This window comes from Ursus americanus, chromosome 36, assembly GCF_024610735.1.
Source record: "Ursus americanus isolate L20-20 chromosome 36, mUrsAme1.1.p, whole genome shotgun sequence".
Classification (NCBI taxonomy): domain Eukaryota; kingdom Metazoa; phylum Chordata; class Mammalia; order Carnivora; family Ursidae; genus Ursus; species Ursus americanus.
In genome coordinates this window covers 5,465,117-5,487,517 of record NC_142162.1, presented here as the reverse complement: position 1 = coordinate 5,487,517, position 22,401 = coordinate 5,465,117, and the positions used below count along the sequence as shown (strand labels likewise).

General features: G+C 37.5%; 1 pseudogene; it reads right to left on the bottom strand.

The window, feature by feature from the left end:
- Window positions 1-21,494: 21,494 nt before the first annotated feature.
- Window positions 21,495-22,110, bottom strand: LOC123801869 (transcription factor BTF3 pseudogene; annotated as a pseudogene).
- Window positions 22,111-22,401: the final 291 nt, after the last annotated feature.

Sequence of the window (22,401 nt, the reverse complement as noted above, 5' to 3'; positions counted from 1 at the left end):
TTTTTTTAAAGATTTTATTTATTTATTCGACAGAGATAGAGACAGCCAGCGAGAGAGGGAACACAAGCAGGGGGAGTGGAAGAGGAAGAAGCAGGCTCATAGCAGAGGAGCCTGATGTGGGGCTCGATCCCGTAACGCCGGGATCACGCCCTGAGCTGAAGGCAGACGCTTAACCGCTGTGCCACCCAGGTGCCCCAGACTTTTGTAATTTAAGTTATTATGTACATTTAAAAACTTATGGCTCTGGACATGGCAGAATTGATATAACTAGGTCCTCAATTTCACAAAATATCTTTAGAGAACTTTAGCAAAATTAGACAAAGAATGTTAATGCCTGTGCACACAGATTATATTTGTATATCATCAGGAGTAGAAGACATACTTACACACTAGACTGCTTGAAATGAAGAACTTATGACTTGCTTCCATTTGGTGAAAGATGTGGAGAACAAAGACAAAAGGAAATGTAAACAAAATTAAATCACCTTATAACTTGCAGCCCATTGATAAATACTTGAGACAGGCAGAGTATGACATTCCTCCAGGAATTCCCAAGGGTCTTAATGTTAATGCCTTGCTAGAGGAAAAAAACAATCTTAGCTTGACAATATCCAGGCCTCTAGTATCCTGTAGGTCTTCTTTAACATATGAAAATCCTTTTGGAAACCACTCTTGTCTCTACACCACAACTTAAAAGTATATAACCAATTGCTCCTCCCAGTCCCCAGGCAACTCTTTCTGCCCAGGATCCTGTCCCCCTGCTTTAATAAAATCACCTTTTTTTGCACCCAAAATGTCTCAAGAATTCTTTCTTGATCATTCACTCCCAGACCCTATGTCAAATGACATCAGTGAAATGGTCTCTGATCTGTGGTAAAGTGATGAACTTAGATTCTGTGATTTATGGATAGCATGCCTTTGCACTAACACATCCCAATATCAAGATTTCCTATGTAACTGAAATCTCAGGGAATCATGAAGATTTCCCCAAAGGTGGTTCTATTCTCCAAATGGAACAAAATCTGTTTGTTACCACCCTCATTCGATCATCTGATAGATGGTCTCTGATGAGGGAACAGAAGGCCAGCTGAGGACAAAGCAGAAACTGACGCCCTGTAAATCTCCCCCCCCCCCCACCATGGGATGTATGTGACATTCCTCAGGCATCCCTGGCTGCCCTAAAGGTCAAAGAAATAGTTAACCTATAGATACCACAATCCTGCAAGATTTAAGTCTCCCTCAATTTACAAATGTCTTAGCAGTTTACAAGAACAGAAGCATTTCTATCAATAACCTAGCTTCCGGAAGGGAATGTAGATACAATTAAATGTCCTTATAATCTGCAGCCTCCAGGAAGTTCTCAACCATCTTAATGCTAATGCCTTGCTAGAGGGAAAAACAACCTTAACTTGACAATGGCAAGGCCTCCAGTATCTTGTGAATCTTCTTTAACATATGAAAGTATTTTCTCAACCTCCCTTTTTTCTTACCTCCCCCAACCTGATGGTATATAATCAGCCACCCCTCACAACTCCGGTGCAGCAGCTCTTTCTGCTCACGGGTCCGGTCCCCGTACTTTCATAAACCATCAATTTTGCACCAAAGACGCCTCAAGAATTCTTTCTTGGTCCTTGGCTCCGGACTCCACCCCACTGAACCTCACGTGTATTCTGTAACCTCATCAGTCTCCACATCTTTTTCTTCAGTCTTTGTTTTTCTTGCCCTCTTTGTACTATTTGGCACTCTTTTGAAACCTACTTATTCTTTAAAAATTTTCCTCTTGGTTTCTACAGTACTCAACTCTCCTGATCTTTTTTAAACCTTGCCTCTTCGATTTTTATTTCTTCAGCTGAAACCCATGCCTGCTTTACATGCTTTGATTCTGGGAATTTTCTTTCTTCTCTCGATCTTCTCTCTGATTCTCTTGGATGGATGGATGATGCCAAAGCAATTTCTCAAGCCCTCCGTCTATTCTAAGACCCAGTTTGAAATTTCTCTGTTACACATTTCCACAAAGATATTTCCATCATTACTTTAAACTCAATTTTCTACGTCCAAAGCTGGTAACAGTATTCCTCTCAAGAATGGATTCTCCTGGGGTGCTTGGGTGGCTCAGTTGGTCAAGTGTCTGCCTTCAGCTCAAGTCATGATCCTAGCATCCTGGGATCCAGGCTGTGTTGGGCTCCCTGCTCCCTGGGGAGCCTGCTTCTCCCTTTGCCTGCCCCCCTGCCTGCTTCTCCCCCTGCTTGTGCTCTCTGTGTCAAATAAATAAATAAATAAAACCTTAAAAAAAAAAAGAATGGATTCTCCTTTCTTAGCTAATGATGACATGCTTCAGCTGTACAGATAGTTGATTAATGAACAAAAGTTAGAGAAACCTCTTAAGTATATATATATATTTTTCTCAAGTTACTTGGAAGGCAGGGACGGAGTCTGCACGTTTTCATAATTTTTGCTTTACTTTTCAAAATTTCAATCATCAACAGGTTTAGGCTTATCCAGAGTATTCAACCTAAGAAATAGGTGTAAAAAAAAAAATATATATATATATATATATTTGACAGAGAAACAGTCAGAGAGAGAGGGAACACAAGCTGGGGGAGTGGGGAGAGGAAGAAGCAGGCTTCCAGCGGAGGAGCCTGATGCGGGGCTCAATTCCATAACACTGGCGAAGGCAGACGCTTAATGACTGAGCCACCGAGGCGCCCCTGTAAAAAAAATTTTTAAGAAAATATAACTGGGAAAATGGGAAATCAGAAGAAATAATGTATAATTGTTGAACTCCTAAATTCGCAATAGTTTGTTTATTTTTGCAAGCAATTTTCATCATCAGTTAGGAATTCTGAGTTTCCTATCCCATTCTTATGTAATAGCATTTTAGGTTCCAAGATCTTTAATCAATACTAATTTATAGATCAAGTTTTCTAATACAAGGATCTTGAGGGTTCAGGTTTATAAAAATTTAAAATAGCACATGTCCCTTGGATCTGTACTCACTAAAACAGTCAGACTCTCTCATCACTTTCTCCATGGGACCTAAAAATAACCTACAAAGGATGAAAGGAGAAATCCTTGGTACCTAATAATATCCTATAAAGCTACTGAAAGGAGAAACTCCTTTGTTGCCCCAGCTGGTGGGAGGTGAGTTGTCAGTTTTCCCACCGCTCTCTAGGCCCACAAATACCATATATGTAGATAAAACTCACAATTGACTGAAACTTTTCATCTCATTGTTTAAACCTCACCCATGAGATGATTCAGATTTGTTTATTCAACTATTTGTTTATTCAAACTATTTTCTGAACTCAACGTAGAAACTCACTCAAACCAGTTCTTGGGCTGCGAGAAGATAGTAAGGTCGCTAGAAGTCTACAGAAAGCAGAAGCAAGTTCTTTCCAGGATACCAAAGACTTGTCTTTAGCTAGTTCCATGGAATAAAGCATAGAATTAAGCAAATTAATGGTTTTAGCACTACAAATGTACAGGATCTTAAAAGGTTAAATAATGATGCCAGGGTAATTATTGAAGGTGATTATAAGCTTAATATTAAAAAAAATCTATTTTCCTCCTTTTCTGAAAGATTTTTTTTCCTCCTGTTTTTTTCCCTAATAATAAAAACAACGGGGTCAAAAATATGACACAGCGTGATGACCAAAAGGAGACAATGCCATTTAGGGATCATTTAAGGTTTGTGTGGTCTTTCTGCTTTAATAATATTCAGATGCTCAACTACTTGCTTTTTTTTTCCCTCTAGATTTTAAAAATACAGCAGTAAAAGATGTGAGAGGCCAATAGGAAATCTATCTAATGGTCAGAATTTAAGACAACTATATTTGTTTTATTCTCCCCTCCCTTCTTTTATTTAGTCTCAAGCTTCTTTTGAATTTGCATAAAACAAGTATTTTACAGTTCAGAAAAAAATTGTTTAGTTTTCCTGCACAAATTGACAGAAATCCTTGGTAGGCAAGCTGTTCAACCAAGTGCAGCACCATAGAGAGCTGTAGAATGTTGGTTACCATGAGAAAAGGTCATCCATGTTAAGTCCATGGTTTTGAACTCTGCCTGAGGTGGAGTTTGGGTTTATTTGTTTTGGCAATTCTCAGTCTATGTTTTTCTTCTAGGAAGGTATTCAGAGTAGGGTTGGGAATTTTCTTGCTTTTACCCAAATAACACTTGTGCCCTTTTACTATGAAACATTCCTATTGGACCATCTAACGCAGTCCATCATTAGTTAGTGCCCATTTCAGGTACCAACCTAGCTTCTGACAAAGATTCCCTACACATTATGAAACTTCTGCTTCTCCTTAGAAGCAAGAGTACCACTGAAGTACAGATTCAAAAAGCTATATGAGAGGTCATTTTTTCATTACCTGTTTGGACACAGCGTTAGCCACAAAAAGTTTGAGTCATCAGTTTACTTGTTTTTAATCCCTCATGATACTCATTCATTTTCATTATTTTGTGGATTAGCCCACTATATCTTCATCAGACATTTGAAACTCATTAAAGATTCAGGTATTTTTTATTTTTTTAAAGTAAAATACCTGAAAGAGGCAATGTGTGGAAATATGCTCTAACTAGATAAATATCAGTTGACGGAACTGATTTAGCAGACCATATCCAAAAACAATCAATATCTCTTAAATCCTGCAAATATTTCTTTATTCTAATGTACTGAGTTGAACAATGAAATATATAGCTAACTAAATCACTAACATAAAGCAATTGCTCCTGTATTTGTCATTCAGTGAAAAAAGTGCTTTGGGCCATTAGTATATAGTATGTGAGAGTACAGGATATATGAAATGGAAACTTCCAGGGTCAAGATTACATCACTGGGTTTTTTCCTTGTTTATTTTTTGTGGCATATACTGTTGTTATTTTTTTGTTTATACACTACCATCTTCTAAATGGAATCGTCAGTGAGTTTGGCAAGCAGGAGAGCAGAAAGTGGGAGACAGTAACCTCAAAAAAACCCTGAAAAGTTCAGAGTTTGGGGAAATCATTAAGGCTGTTTACCACTCATTAACTCCAGCAACTAAAGGAACCCCCACTAACACTTAGATATGGTAGCGTTGCCAGATTTAGCAAATAAAATTATGGGATGCCCTATTAAATTTGAATTTTAAATAAACCATGAATATCTTTCATTTCATGACTCCACACAATATTTAAGACATACTTATTTTAAAATTTTATTTGTTGTTTATCTGAAATTCAAATTTAATGGGACATTTTGTATTTTTTCTGGCAAACCTAGGAAGTAGCAGGCAGGACACACTGCAAGTGACAAAGAGAGGACTGTGGCAGGGGTCATTGCTAAAAATGAGCCCACGTGTCATCTTTAGCATCCAGAGCTTAAGTGACTGATTTCCAAACTACGTTGAGAGTAGGCATATGACCGTTATTTTATCAGCGTAGATCATCTCATTTCCACAAATGTAAATGAAGGATAAAAATAAAAACACCACTCTGAAACAAAGTGAATCATTCTCACTAAAATCAGTTGCCAAATGATGGTGTCTTTCTTCCAAACAAACCCAAGATTCTTTTTAAGATATTTTAATCTTTATTACACAGCTGAGAAATCAAATGACAGAATTCTAGAGAATTCTAGAACCCTCTTCAATATGTCAAACACAATCAAAAAATTGTAAGTTCCATATTATTTTTTCCTTAAAGGTAGCCTTTCTGAAGGCTTCTGTCCTCTTATTTTTATCTCAACTAGTTACTAGTCTTGCTATCCAGATATTGGCCTAGGATTTTTGTTTACTGTCATCATGGTATTTCTTTCACATCTCCTGTATTGACTTCTCTAGGTCCTAGGTTTTAGGTCTTTCTCTTTCTTGATTTAATCCCTTATATTGGCAGAACGCATTTTTTGGGACTTTGGGAGGAAGAGTGCATGGGTAGTATATACAGACTCCTAAGTACCACAGAGTCACACCATTCATCCAAAAACAAAACAAAACAAACAAACAAAAAAAAAACCACAAAAAAACAGCACCTACATTGATCATAACATTTTTAGAGCTAGAAGAAAAATTTAAACTACCCTTCATTTTACCAATGAGGAAAATGAAACTGAAATAGGTAAAGAAACTCTCATTAAGGTTATGCTGTTATGAAACCTATAAACCTATTCTTATAAAGAATAAAGAAAAACTCTTCTTTGTTTAACTTTGGGAGGAAGCTTGTGATACTCTGAAATACCAGGATAAACATGGGCAAAGGTGAGAAAGAGAACAAGCATTCGTTGTATCCAGACTAAAAGAACTCTTCCTAATCCCTATTGGTACATGGTACTACCTTATTAATAATGATACTGAAATGAACATATTTACTATTTACTGCACTGACTTCAGTTGACTAGTAACTAAAGACAAAAAGAGCTTAAGAACAATGGTGGCTCTATCAATCTCTTTGAAATCAATTAGAAAAGATAAAAAGTAAAAATAGATACTATATTCTTTTGAAGATTCACAGCCCAAAGTTCAAACGAATCTGAAAGTTGGTTTCCTTTAATCGGTAAAAGACCTTTTTTACCCCTAACCAATCTGATTGAAGGAAAACCTCAGTATCCTAGAATTTCTCCTGGTATCAGGAACCTTTTAGTGAAACTGAGGACCAGGCATCTTTGAGAATTCCTTCATCCTTAAGAAGGAACGCCCTACCATCTGCAGCAATGAAAAGGATCTCTATTCCACGTAGGGAGCATAGAATAAGAATACTGTCTCAGTTGAGCCCAATGAAAATAATTTTGGACAGGACAGTGCCTTTGTAATCCTTCAAATTACACCATGGACTGGCGTGGGTATGAAAGCAGAGGGTTTTTTTTTACCTTAATGTAACAAAAGGCCTTTCACTGTTAGGCAATAACATCAAATTTAAATATCAAAGAGTTCTCAAAGTTGTCTAGCACAGCAGTCACAATTGATCCAGAGGGTTGTGCTATGGTTTGCACCTAATTAATTAAAATAGATCCTGCTTTAGCAATGTTAATTTTGGCCAGCACAGTTATGAAAACGTTTCATCAATTCTTGAAGTTTTCCTGCATTCACGGAATTTTCCCAGCTTCTGAAATCATGCGTCAAACTGTAATCTGTTGAAAGCTATTTGTGACCTTCTTTAAGCTTAAAAAGAAATAACTCCATCTGTTGGCTACATCACCAAAGAATTCTGGAGAGGGAGCAAGCTCAAAAGTAAAGAGAAAAGGAAGGCAGTTTTTTACTCCTGACCTTTGAAATTGTAATGTCATGTTAATTGAATCTGAATTTCTTCTTAACAGCTATTTCATTGAAGATTTCTGGGAAGTGTATTGAGTCCAATGTTTATAGGAAAGCAGGTGTTTTCTCTCACATTTGTGTGTCTTCCTGTTTTCTACACAAACTCCATTTTCCCTTTTTCTCTCCGAGTAATTCATTCTCACAATGAGCTCCCGACTTTTCACCCTGTAAACTCCTGAGAAGTTCCTGTTTCACAAATATTTTTTGAAGAAAATAAGTATTTGTGATTAATAGTTAAAAATTATTACTTTCCCTCCAAGTGAACTGTATTTGTAGCTTTATCAGTGATCACTTGAGACAAAGGAGAAATAATGCTTTTTTTTAAGGGGTCCTATATAAATATAGCTTTTCTTTTGCACTTTATTCTACTGTAAAATATATTAAGTCAGAAAAGGTCTGTGCCTATATTTTTAAAACTAGGAAAAATGCCTTCTTTATTTACCCTGTTTTAACCTTTGCTTGGGATCTTCATTCTTTGTGTAGACTGGAAGGAAGGGAGGTAAGAAATGAGAGATATTGAGATCAAGATTGAGACGGAGAGAAAAGAATGTTAGATGGCCTGAACCTTCCTAGAATTTCCTCTCAGGGACCGTTGACTGTGTACTGGTGATCATTTTAGCTCTCCTGTAAGGTTTCAACTCTTCTGCTCTCTGTGAAGGAGCACTGACAACCATAGCCCCAGTGAACAAGCAGACCAAAGGCCTCTGGGAATGAGGTAGTATAGTGTTAGGGAAGAGAAGAGCAATACTGTGAAGCTTCTCAGAAAGACCGTGCTTGTCTTGGGTCCATCAGACAAGTCAGCCATGCACAAAAGCTGGCTGGAGGCCTTCAACAGCCAAACCAACAAGCTTGTCTTAACAAGGCCAGATGCCATTTGTAGAAGTTGAAACAAGAGCAGGTGGGCAAGAACCTAACACCCACAGGTATATTGGGTATGATTCGTTGAACAGCAAACAGTGAATGGGATCAATTTTCAGGGTCACTGATGACTTGGTAACCACAAGGAAATTGTGTTATGTATCCTGAGGGAAGTGCCTTAGGGCCTCAGAAGTGAAACGCAACTCTGGAATGTATTTGCTGTGATTAACTGGAATACTACAGGATAATTCAAATTTTCCTATAACTTTTCCTTAAATACTCAGCCTCTCCTGGAGAGTCTCAGTCTCAAGAAACTCAAGTCAAATCACTTTATTTCTTCCGAAGTCAGCCCTTGAGAATTCACTGGCTTCTAATATGAGTGGACATAACACCTAGCAGCCAGTAAAGTCCCGGGGAAGTTTATCTCATCACCATTATCAACATTTCAGTGATCCTCAATATCTATAATAACTTTGCCACTCACCTCCATTTTTATTTCCACTACCTCCACCTGAGAAATGAATACTAGTTACATATTCTTTGGGGGGTTGCTGATACATGGTTCCTGGAATCTTCTTGAGAACTTAATTTTCTTAGGTTTCTGTGTTATCTTGAAAAACAGATAAGATGTAATCACACCCTAGCATTTTTACAAAGCCAAGGTCTGGACCTATTGCTGCACCATTTTGTTTGAGTTTAGCCTGAGTTTTGAATGTCAGAAAAACCTGTCACAGTTATAAAACATGCTCTCACTTACTGTGTACTACTTTGGACCTCAATTCCAGCATTTTTAATAACACAGAAAATATTTTCTGCTTTTTTGGATGGTGCTCAAGCATTCTGACTTGGGGTAGATATGTCTAGATCAGCCCACTTGCAGGAAATATCTTTCTAATCAGCCGTCTTGTTCTGGGTTGAGATCAAGGGAGTATGAAAGCTATTAGGAGAAAGAAAGTAAGGAATAACAGGCTGATCAAATATTGTCTTCCTTTTAAATAAGGGCACTTGAGAAACTAAAGTCCAGTTCAAGTCACAGAGGACCAGTATCAGCCAACCTAAAGGCTTTTTAACATTATCAAAAGTCAAAAACCTAGAATTAAATATGCATTATTCCAAAGACTGACTCCATTTTCCTTCATCCACAGTTGAGCATAACAAGACAGAGTTTTTGTTTTTTGTTTGCTTTTCCATTTCCTGTATTTTCTTGGTGCACGATATATGCTAATCCATCCCTCCCCCCTGCACCCCCACCCCTAACTACTTTCTTGAGGTCAGACATTCACCAAACTGCAATTACAGAAATGGGTCTTTTTAAAAGTAATTCAAAGTAGAAAAATGAAGTATTAGCATAATGGCACCTAATAGTTATGCTGTTCTTGATGTGAAAAGTCTAGTTGTTTTGAAGACTCTTTGGAAGATGCTTGGTCTTGATGATGGAATCTATGGGGATGGGGAACAATGTAAGACAGCCTAATCAATTCTTGTCTCTTTTAACTCACTCAATTCTATCCAGAGGGAAAGTCTGATGGAAGGAAATAACAGAGAATCCAGGCAAAAGGCTGAGGAAAGTACACAAGATTCATGAGGTAGAATAAACTAAGAAATCTAAACAAGAAAGTGAGAAGAGAGAGATTCTTCATAGGAGAGGGGATTCCAGGTAGGCAGAAGAGGGGAGAGCACACAGGCAGTTCCTAGAGATGAGAATGAAGGTCCATTACCCCAGAAGATTGTTGGAGGCAATGAGTAGATGATGGGATGAGTCATCCTTCCACACAAAAAGTGCACTGTAGGTAAGTGGTAATTCGTGATGTGAGAGTGAAGGTAAGATCTGTTTCTTGTCTAGGCTCTTCGGAAAAGTTTTAATTTATTTGGTTTTGTTTTTGCAATGGAGTACACTATCCTGGTTTCTCACGTTAAGAGGAACTGAAAGGAAAACAAAATAAGAAGCCTACAAATACATCTGAGTAAATACATCTAAGTTAAAAATCCAAAAACACACAGTTTTGTTTCATCTTACTAACCCCACATCTTGCCACACAGCCTGCCTATTCGGATCAAGCAAGTCTGTTTGGTGAAAACATTGATCAAACTAATTACTTAATAGTCAATTCACTTTCAACAGCCAATTTATAATCCTTATATTCACAAAAAACACAGGGAGCCATCTTCCTTATAAATGAGAAAAAAGAAGATAACAAAGGAAATAAGGGAAGAAGTTTTTGCACAGTTAGCACTGGAGGGGAAAACCGTCACTCTTGAATCATTGTAGCTGAGTCAGGTGAAAAATACCAAGGCTTTAGTTTTTCTTAAACAGTCATTTCAAAACAAACGTTCCAAGAGTAATTGATTAGGGCCTAGATATGAATTATTATTATTATTATTATTATTAATTACTTTACCTGGAATACGAAGTCAGTCTGGCAGGGGTTGATTAACACTGTTTCCCAGCTTCCTGGTCAATGAAACCATTTTCCATTGCCCATTTTAATCCCAAAACAGGATAATTAACTCAATTCTGATTTATAATCATAAGCTTCCACTTAACAACTGTTCTATAAATTCATGTTCTATGTCATAAAGTGAAACTCTTCCAAACAGGGAGGGGACAATAGTAAGAATAAAGCCATTCCCACAATTTGAAAAGGCAACTGTATGTGCCTGACTGATGGTTGGTCAGGGCCATCTTCACTCCATTTTGGTAAATATAGATTCCCTGCTGTATGCTGAGTTTTGTGCCCAATTCTATGAGCCCCCTTAAGGAGCTCAAAATTATATGACAGGGATAGAGAAGTCATAATGAAAAATAATCACAAATAGCTACAATAGGAGACATTATATGATAAATACTATTAAAATGACACATAAAAACACGTGTGAAAGACAATGTATTATTAAAGCAAGATAGGATTGAGCCATCTTGTGTTCATTTTCTTAGTGCTTGGTAATATATGTCTATACATGCCTATGCACATAGATGAAAATATACGTGAGTAATGCCATCTGACTTGTTCTTGGATATGCAAGAAAATAAACTATTTTAATTGATAAGAAGCCTTTCCTTTAGACTCCTTTTCCATGCAGAGAAACCTTGGATATAATGAACAAATTCATATGGTTTGGTTTTCCCAGCCATAGTTCCCTCCCTTTCCTCTCTTAGTGACATATCATCCTCATCCTCTGTCCTCTTTGTCTTCGTTCATAAGGTCCCCATTATAAAGAGATAGATTATGTGCTAGGTTGCAGTATAATTTCAACCTTTGCCAATGGAATTCCACCCATCTTGTTCCTAAGGAATGGATCCAACATGAAGCTACCTTGACCCACAGCAGTTGGTGATTTGAGGATCTTACCAGAACTGACCCTGTATGGTTCAGGAAATGTTCAAATGCCAAGTTGATTGACAGTAACCATAGCAGAGAATAAGTAAGAGCACTCTCTGCCCCACAATAAGAAGTGAGGACACTTCTAATGATTGTTTTTAGCTTTCCCATTACATGCATTCCAGCATGTTCAGTACCTCAAATTTTCACTAAATTATAGTAAGTATGTTTGGGGACATGTATGCATTTAAAGATCAAATGTTGTATTTTTAGTCAGGTTCCCTAGGAGCAGGACCTGAGACAGGAATTCTTGATCAACTGATTTATTGGAGGAGTGCCTTCACGGGAAGGGAGTGAAAGAAGCCATATAGTGCAAAGGAACTGAGTGAAGGAAGAATAGGTTACTGGGTGAGATGGCTTTTGTTTGGCTGAGAGAAATTTTCTGGGGAAACAAGAAAAAGAAGCAGTGATATATTATCATCTAGGGGATGGCTATCCTGGATGGTGAAAGGCATCTATGTAGGGTACCAGCCATGTCCCCTCCATGATACTGTTTCTAAAGGACTGTCACTTTTGGGTAAGAGAAAATTCGTTTTGGGAAGCAGATGTCTTTAAAACTTGGTAGAAGTTGTTAAGCTGTGATTCAAATACACAATGAATGATCTTGAAAAGGTGGTAACTGTCTGTTAAAAATTTTGCTTGAAAATTAATTGGTTGGCATTGTGTATCCCCCAAAAGTCTAATATGGTCTATAGGCACTATTCAGTTAACAAATACTCAATTTATCAACATTTTATATATAAAAATAGGAAGTCTGATGCTTTACAGAGGAGAGCATAGAGGCTTCTTTGAATTTGCTAACCAATGTGATACAGAGAATATAACTTCTTGATTATTGAATATCAATTATAATAGTCTAAAATGCTCTGTAAACAGTATATTGCTTTAAAATTTAATATAGCCTTATGGTGATGATGGTGATTAATGAATGCATAAATGATAAATAATTGGTCATGGGAGAGGAATAGAGAAGAAATGTTTCTCTGTGTTATGCTTGTGTTGTTTATACGGTGAATTACAATCACCTTATCTCAACAATTTGTTTGTTTTGTTTGGTTAAACATAGCTAAGATAATCAGGGCTAGCTTTGTTTAAAAAAAAAAAGAGAGAGAGAGAGAGATATAGATGTACCTGTTTACTACCACACATTTCTGTCAAGTGTCAATGAAGGGTTTTGGGAAAGGAAGGCTAAATGGACAAGCAATAAGGCTGGTTCCATTTTAGGGTCTTGCAAAATTGTTTTTCAATCTTGAAATCTACGTTCTTTCCCCCAGTTACACATTTGGGAGCCTTTACCTCCTTTATGTCTTTGTTCAAATGATACCTTCTCAAGGGCCTTCCTTGACCTACTTAATATGCAAACTGCACTACCCCTCAAAACACTAACATATTCCTGAAACCCCTAAATTTGCTCTATTTTTCTTATAGCATTTGTCCCCTTCTAACATGCCATACTATTTACTTAGTTGTTATGTTCACAATGTATTGTCTCTCTTCTCCACTAGAAAATAAGTTCCACAAGGACATGGATTTTAGCCTGTTTTATTCATGTATGTATCTTTTTCTGGGTCTCTGCTCATTTGTAAGTATTGAAGCAAGGATTTGGTGGGATCATAATGATAAAGTACCTGTTGAACACTTGGATAAAGCTCTTTTTATGCTCTTTTCTCAGTGTGTCTTCCCCAGTGATGAAAGCAAGTGATGGCATCTAGAAAATACAGTATCTGGAGTGCTCAGACTCATATCTTTAAGACCAAGGAAGCATATTTGCTTTAAGGTCAAAGGTGGAACTCCAGAATCAAAGCCACTCTCATGGCAAGGTGCTCATGCATGTATGTATTTTCTTTTTCTCCCTCTTTCTTTGTCTCTTGGCAAAAGTCTGTATTGAGTTCATCGTCAGTCAGCAAAGAGGGTCCCAGGAACTTCAGGCCTATTTGTCCTTTAGAATTTAGTATCTTACAAAAAGAGAGTCTGTTTCTCCTGGGCCCATTTGAATCCCCCGAAAGAGGACTCTTTGGGGCCTATCTGTGTCAAATACCCAAACTTGGATAAATCCCTGTATCCAGAAGAATTGGCCAATCTAGGTAACTACTTATTCTTGATGTGGGAAAATCAGGGCTATGTGATTGAAACCTTGGCAATGGAAGGAGTATCAATTCCAAAAAGGCAAGGTGCTGAATAAGCAAAAAACTTAACAAATTTCCCAGCATACGAACAATACCTGGACTGTTGTGGCACTCGATAAATGGACATTTGCATTATATTCTCATTTTTCTTGGTCACACCTCTCAGTAGTTCATTAGTATTTTCAGGGAGCTGTTTTATTTCTCATCCATTTTTAAATCATCTTCCTATTCGTTAATTTCCAATATTATCTTTATAAATTCCTTCCTTCTTTTTTCTTTTGGTTTTCTTTTTCAGATTTTCAGTTCAATCTTAGTCCGCTTATTTTCCATCCTTCCATCCATAAATATATGTATTGGTGGCATCCAAATGTTTTGATGTATTATGCATTCATTGTATTTCTAAATAGATTTATAAACAATTTGGTTTCTTCTTTTGCTCACAGAGATTATTTTTTATTGAAATTTCTAAGAGAATAAACATCCTGGGCTATCTTTTTGTTTTAATTTCTAATTTAATTGCATTTTGGTCAGAGAATGTGGACTCAGATTTGATTTGCCTTATGACCTACATAACCAATTTTTTTAAATGTTCCAAGAGTATTTGAGCAGTCTATTATTCTCTGTTTTATGTACCTATCATTGTTTATTTTTTTCATTTTCATCTTCGATAAATTTATTTTTTTCTGTGTGCTTGATCCATCAGTTTCTGAAAAGAATACATTAAAAGCTACTACAAAGATTGAGTTTCTATACATTTCTTTGTGTTTCCAATTATTCCTTTCAATACATATTGTGTGGTTATATTGTTTGATACATAAACACTTGCAGTATCTTCTCTGTTATATTTAATTACCTCTTAAAATTCTACTTTGTCTGATATTAACATCATCATTTTTTTTTAAGTAGGCTCCATGCCAGGCACGGAGCCCAATGTGGGGATTGAACTCACAACCCTGACATCAAGATCTGAATTGAAATCAAGAGTTGGACACTTAACTGACTGAGTCACCCATGTACCCCTAACATTATCATTTTTGCTTTAAGTTATCATTTGCTTAGTTCAACTTGGTTCATCCCTTATTTTTCAAACTTTTGGAACTACATTTGGAGTCAGTTACTAAGGCACAATAAGTTTGGCATAGGGCATAGTGGTAAAAGACACCTTAATACAGATATCTAGAGTCTGATTGAAAGGAGATATAGTTCCCTCCACTCTCTTTTTCTTCCTCAGTCACTGCCCAGCCATAGTTACAAGTTAGCATTTGTTTTCAAGCTTTTAACTCATTTCTACAGTGAAATGGTGGAAAGTAAGAGAGACAAGAGTGGGCTTTGCCTGAGTAATAGAGATGTCCCTGTGGGGGATGAGAGGGAGGGGAAGTTATTCAGCTGTTCAAGGTAGTAGGCAACACCTTGGAAAGACTGTGGTCTTGAGAAGTGAGAAGAGCAAGAGTGCCTCCTTTGCAGTGGTCTCTGAGACAAACGCTGTAAATGTTCTGCTCAATCATCTGCTCAAATACTGTGGACTCTAGTTCTGTGAAGAGGTGCCAGAATGTGGCCACGAGATAAGTGCAGACCCAGAATGAGCCAGAATATCTACCTACAACAACTCCTACAAACAAGTCCTCATCCCACTGGCCCCAGAGACAGAGCATGCTGTCTGGTGCACTGACAATTATGATGCATTTTACAGCTACAAGAACTAACATTTTAATGTCGAAATGAGGCGTGGGGTGGAGATGGGGTAAGAGGTCAGTTGCACTCCTTGCCATTGCGCTCTGGTCTGGTGACTATCTCCAGGAAGAGCTCCTAAGGATTTTCAGGCACATGGTGATAATAAAAAGCAGGCTAACAACTTTCATTTGGCTTTACTATTTTTTAAAAATTCTCTACAGAAAATGCACCCTCCTATTTCTTGCACCTAGAGCAAACGGCTTCCACAGCCCCTCATTCCCTCCTCTTGGGAGGCCACTGCTGGGTTCTTTCAAAGATCTTGGAAACTCGTAATGGGGGTATCCCATATAACTCTGCCATCCTCTTTCACCAAAAACTCCTCTCACAGACTTGCCAGCTTTGTCTGCTATTTGAGGAAAGCTGAGAAATCTCAGGTCTTCCTGCCTGAAGGAGATTCCAGAGAGGGGTGGGTCTCATTTCCTTAGATAGAATTGGAGCAGGATTAGTCAAAAAGAGTTTAATGAAGAAGGCTTTGATCAAGGTCAGCAGAGTCCAAGTGAGGCTTTCTCTCAATAGTCATAGTATTTTCTTTTCTTTTTTTTTTTTTTTAAAGATTTTATTTATTTACTCGACAGGACAGAGACAGCCAGCAAGAGAGGGAACACAAGCAGGGGGAGTGGGAGAGGAAGAAGCAGGCTCACAGCAGAGGAGCCTGATGTGGGGCTCGATCCCAGATCGCCGGGATCACGCCCTGAGCCGAAGGCAGACGCTCAACCGCTGTGCCACCCAGGCGCCCCAAGTCATAGTATTTTCTTGATTTGATATAAAAAGAGGGAAATGGACACAGTGACTATTGATTTCGATGTATCATACTCACTTGTATGAATGGGAAATTCCACTGGGAACCAGCAGACCTGGGTCCAGACCCTAGCACCACTACTGATTTTATTATTTTAAATAAAATATTAAATTAGTATATATTTCAGACTCCTCTTCCTAAGATGGGTGGATAATATCTACCCTATCTTCCCAAAGGGCTATTCTGTAACAATATGAAGGCAACTGAGTATGGCTCGGCAGTGTGGCAACAAGAGCCGGAGAGAAACTTTCCTGCCTATTACTCACTGAAAAAAAGGCTAGGCTTCTGCGCCACCTATTCTCAAAGTAAACAAATGACCTCTTACTAAAAGGTATATTCCACATGCTCCTACTAGGTATACTCATTGTATATTATATTATTACATTATGTACTTATTGTCTATTATCATATGGACATGGATCTATCGATCTTTCTTTGTGCTAAATGGCATTTTGATCCAAGATGGGCCTAATACCATGATTATCATGATTTATTTTTATTGAAGTAAAACATACATATAGAAAAGTATATAAATCCTAACGGTATAGGTCATTTGTCAAAAATTAAGCACATCCATGTAACCAGTACCAGATCAAGAAACAGAGCACAAGCAGCACCCCAGAAGTCTCCCGCATGCCTCCTTCCAGTTACTACCAACCTTTCCCCCTAAGAGTAATCACCACCCTGACTAACATGTACTAGTTTTTCTGGTAGCTCTTCAACAGAACAGACATGCTACTTCCATGTAGCTGCTGATAGTGCTCTCATCTTTGCCACGTGAGCTTTGGATGATTTAATAAAGGGGGAGAGGTAGGAAGAGTACAAGCAGATACAGAAGATAGGACTGGAAATTATCTTCTCCATAAAACACTATCGGTTAAGACCAGTGTGTAATTTCCAGCAAGCATATGATCTTGTAACATTTTGGAGAAAGGAAACTTAATGATGTTGGAACTACTGTGTTTCTTTTGTCTCAGATAAATTGCAAAATACCATTTATAGAAAATTTTTTAAAAGAAGGAAAACATTTCTCTGTGGCTTAACTTGGTACTTGTCCATGCTTGGAGAGAGTTAGAGATGTACAGTATAATATTGTCATCTTAGATTTTTTTAAAGGCCCTTTTAGCACAATACTCCCAAGAGGACAAACAAAATCCCAATGCCAGGTCTTATCCCAATCACCAATATACCTCCTAGGTGATGAGGAGAGAGTTGGGGAATGGAGATGGGGGAAGGGGAGGGACCTGGAACTCTGCGCCAATTGCCTCAGGACAGGAAACCATGTTCCCTCTCCTTTCCCCCCATATCAAATCCCCAACTGCATTCCATTGTCTGACTGGGCTGGCCACAGCTGTGGCTGTTTCCAAAATGAAGATGGAATCTAGCCACACTTGGATTTAGTATTCTCTAGAACTGCTGTTCCTCTGGGCATTATTTTTAGAAGTATCACATTGCAGAGGGGCCCAATTTTTCTAACCGGCTTTGGAAAAATTTGCCATCCTTTTCCCCCTAAGTGTAAAAGGCTTCTGTTCATATTTTCCCTTTGGAATATCCTTATCCCAATGGAAAAAGAGAACACGATTGCTTGACCCAGCTATCTGCCTAAAATAACATTGTTGGGTTTTTTTTTCTAAAAGAGATAAAGTATATATCATAACAACACAACACAGCTGCATATTTGAGCTTAAGAGTCTACAAAGTGAAAGACTACACGGTGACTTCTTATTACAGTTCTATTTGACTTAGATCGACCAACATTCTCTAAGAGTTTAGGGTGTACCAGGCACAGTGTTAGATACAGGTGACGAAGGGATAAGACTTTGTCCCTGTCCACAAAAAGTTGACAAATCAGTGGCACGACAAACACAAAACCAATAATTAGCATATAACAATGTTATAATGAAAGTACTATGTACAATGTTTTACAGAAGAAATTAACTGTCATAGAATGCATGGCTTGGGAAGAAGTCATAGAGGAAGTATCACAGCATAACTGGCCAAAAAAGACAAGGACCAGACATGCCAGGGTGAAGAAATAATGTGAAGGCAAAGAGGAATGAGATAGCCCAGTGTCTTCAGAAACTGAAAGGAAATGAAAATCACCTAAGCATAAGATAAAGGGTGGCAGTTGGTGAGACTAAAGCAGAGGACTGGGGTCAGACCATGAAGGGACTTCATCCTCCAAAGAATTTTAAGAAAGAACCAGCATGGTTAGATTTGCAGTGTAAAGATTGACTCTGCCATGGAAGGGGCTCAATCAGAGGATGAAAATATAAGCAAAGAGATCAATTAAGAACTAATGTTGATCTCAGGCTTAAAATACGCCAGGCCTTTAGTCTCACACACACTCTCATTCTTACTCTGGCCCATTTCCTTGCTCACTCCCTTGCCTCTATTTCTATTGCTGCCTTTCTTTCTCCATACCTCTCTAGACCTTACTTATATTTTATATAACATTATAGGGATTCTAGGAAAACTCTTTGAAATATCTTGCATCATCCCACAGCCAATATACCCAAGACCCAAAAACAACTTAGAAAAAAAAGAAAGGAGTTGATATGACCCATTGAAATAATATGTCATATTACCTTTTCCCATTATTTCAAGTATGTTGGGAATGATACCTGTTAAAGAATAGATTTGTCAGTAGTTTCTCTGCTGGCTCTGTTTAAATGATGGCAGACTTGGTAGCAGAGCCAATATGGTTTCACTTCCATAACAAACCACAAAGAAGAAAGTTTCTCATTACTAGTGATCTGCTGGTACCCTGCCCTCAAGAGTTTGCTGGACTTGAGCCCTTGGCCAACCATCTCTAACCTGTTACTAGTTATCCTCCTGAGCTGTGACACAGGTGATTCCTTTGCACACTTTTGTGTAAACTAGCTGGCTTCTTTGTGTCCTTCTTTCTGGAAAGCACAGGTTTACAGGGGGAAAGGGAGGAGACTATCAATAGTACTGGAATCTGCTCTATTTCTGGATATACAGATGAGCCACAGTCTGACCATTTGGGGTGAACAAGACTTTAAAGAACAAGACTGCCAAAGGATCCCCGGATGGACAGGTACCGATGAATCTGGTGGGGAGAAATGATTTGCATTTCCAACATAAGGTGTTTCACCCTGGAATGTATTTGAATCTTAGGAGAGGGCAACATGAGGAATTTGGGGGAAAATAACCTAAATTTCTGAAAATTTTAAGTCAAAATGTTCATTTATTTAGAAAATTTAAATGTAATATAAAGAGTATAGGATATTTATATTTGTGAAAAGGAACATGTCTTTTTGTTGTTTTCTTCTTTTTCTTTTCTTCTTTCTCTCTCTCTCTTTTTTTTTAAGATTGAGAAACACTGCTCTAACCTGCCTCTCTAATTCATAATGAATAGAAGAAAGCATGGAAGAGTAGTCAGCCAGAAGGGAATAAAAGCTCAAATTCAGTACCTGATGCAGTAGTTTAATAGATTTCTTTCCTTCACTATGCCTCAGTTTCCCCTCTATAGCTAAGGGAAAGTAAACTTTCCAAAAGGAAATGAATGCATTATCTATAGTAGCCAAATTACGGAAACAGCCCATGTGTCCACCGACTGATGAATGGATAAAGAAGATGTGGGGTATGTATGTATGTTTATACAAGGAATATTACTCGCCATAAAAAGAATGAAATCTTGCCATTTGCAACAACATGGTTGAAGCTAGAGTATGCTGCTTAATGAAATAAGTCAGTCAGAGAAAGACAAATAGCATATCATGTCACTCATATGTGGAATTTAAGAAACAAAACAAACCAGCAAAGGGAAAAAAGGGAGAGAGAGAAGCAATCCAAAAAACAGGCTCTTAACTATAGAGAACAAACTGAGGGTTACCAGAGGGGAGGAAGAGTGTGAGGGATGGGTGAAATAGGTGATGGAGATTAAGGAGTGTACTTGTGATGAGCACCAGGTGATGTATGGAAGTGTTGAATCACTATATTGTATACCCGAAACTAATTTGTACTGTATGTTAACTAACTGGAATTTAAATAAAAACTTTAAAAAATAAAAATAAAAGAGTCAAAAGGGCATGCCTTTAAAATTTGGACATACTAGGAAACTTATGTAAAGCCTGTTTGCAATGAGCAATCAATGAAACAAAATGTTTTATAAGTCTGTTTGCAAAAACAAAAACAAAAACAAGAAAAACTTGTACATTTCCTAAGTAGATTTCAACTTTTCCCTTTTAAGCAAAAATAAAACTTACAGCATAAAGATGAGTTTAAAATCAAGAATTATGTTGCACAATACATAAGGGATTTTTGGAGCTTTTAGAAAAGGTTTTTAAATGTTTCATTATGGCATAATGAAAATATTAACGAAAAAAATCTGCGTTCAAAATCCAACTTAAATTTCCACTGCTTGCCAAGATAAAGTAAGCCAACTAAAATCTATCTCTCCCAGTGATTATGGACCACTTAAATAATACCATTGACCAACTGGACATTTAAGGAAACTCTAATAACAACAGAACATATATTTTTTTTTCAAGTATTCCTGGAAATTCGTCATGATTAGGTCATATCCTGGGCCATAATGCAAATCATAACAAAGTTAAAATAATTGAACAAAATAATTTGTTCTCAGATCAAAAGGAATTAAATTAGAAATAAATAACTTTCTGGAAAATCCCAATTGTTTGAAAATTAAATGGCATACTTCTAAATAATCCATGGGTCAAAGAGGAAGTCTCAAAGGAAATTGAAAATTATTTTGAACTGATTGAAAATGAAGACACAACATACCAAAATTTATAGGAAGTAACTACAGTAGGGCTTAGAAGAAAATTTATAGCATTAAATGGTTATGCTAGACAATAAAAAGGATCTCAAACCAATAAGCTAAGTTTCCATATTAAAATACTAGAAAAAAGCAAATTAAACTCAAAGCAAGCAAAAAAGTAAATGATAAATATAATAAATGTAAGAGTATAAATCAGTAAAATTGAAATAAGTAGAGGAAATTAAGGTAACAAAAAGTTTATTCTTTGAAAAATCAATAAAATTGATAAACCTCCACCTAGATTAATCAAGAAAAAATTGAAGACTATAGACCTTGTAGACATTAAAAGGATAGTAAGAGAATCCTACGAACACCTCAATGCCCATAAATTCCACAAGTCAGATGAGTCGGACTAACTCTTTTTTTCCCCCAGGCAAAGAACTTTATTAATCTTGTTTCAAATTTTATTCCCAGGATTCTTCAGCTTAATAAAGCTGCAAGAATGAATTGTGTATAAGTAAAAACTGAAAAGAGCTGCAGTGTCCAAGGGGCTTGGGCTTAAAAATATTAGAGATCTAGATTTTTTCAGATCCATCAGCAGAATTTTAAAAAGCAGTCATAATATAAAATAGCAGCTCCCAGTTACTTCTTCAGGTTTTATCTTCTTCAGAAGTTAACTCATTCAGTTTATTTCATTCTCGGACGCTTCCTCGAAATTCTCCACAAGATCTGGAACTTCATCATCATCATCCTCTCTGGTAGCAAGTGGTGCTTTTCCATCCACAGATTGTGTGGGAGTCTTTTTAAAATAGACTGCACCAAGTGGATAGCGTTTCTGTCAGCTACTCTGTCTCAGCACGGTCTGTAATGGTGAACGTGTTCACTGCCAGCGATGCCTGAACTTTAGGGTTGTTAAAATGGATCACTGTTCCTTGGTTTGTGAACATACTCACTTCTTCAATACCAGAGATATTGTTTACCCCTAACTTCTTTAAGGGGAACTGAAGTTTTTTATCATCTGCTGTAGCCATTCTATGAACCATGTTCTTTTGGTGAGCAGTTCCTCTCCCACCAATGTGCATGTGTGCTTGCAGTTTGGGGAGTTTCTCTTGGTTCATGATAGTTTCTTTCATCTTGGAACAGAAATGGGACCATGGGGGGAATAGGGTTGGTGCTCAGGGAGTCTCGGGGGACCAGCTGAGATTAGATGCACACACGCGGGATGCAAGATGGCGGACTAACTCTTTAAAGAGATGAACTGCCAAACCTCAAGGAGAGAGGAGAGAGAGACAGAAAGAGAGAAAGAGAGGAAGGAAGGAAGGAAGGAAGGAAGGAAGGAAGGAAGGAAGGAAGGAAGGAAGGAAGGAAGAAAGGAAGGAATGCAGGCAGGCTGGTTAACTTAAATTTTCCTCTATCTATAAAGGAATTGAATTTTACTCATAAACTTTCCCAAAATGGAAAATTCTAGGCCCAG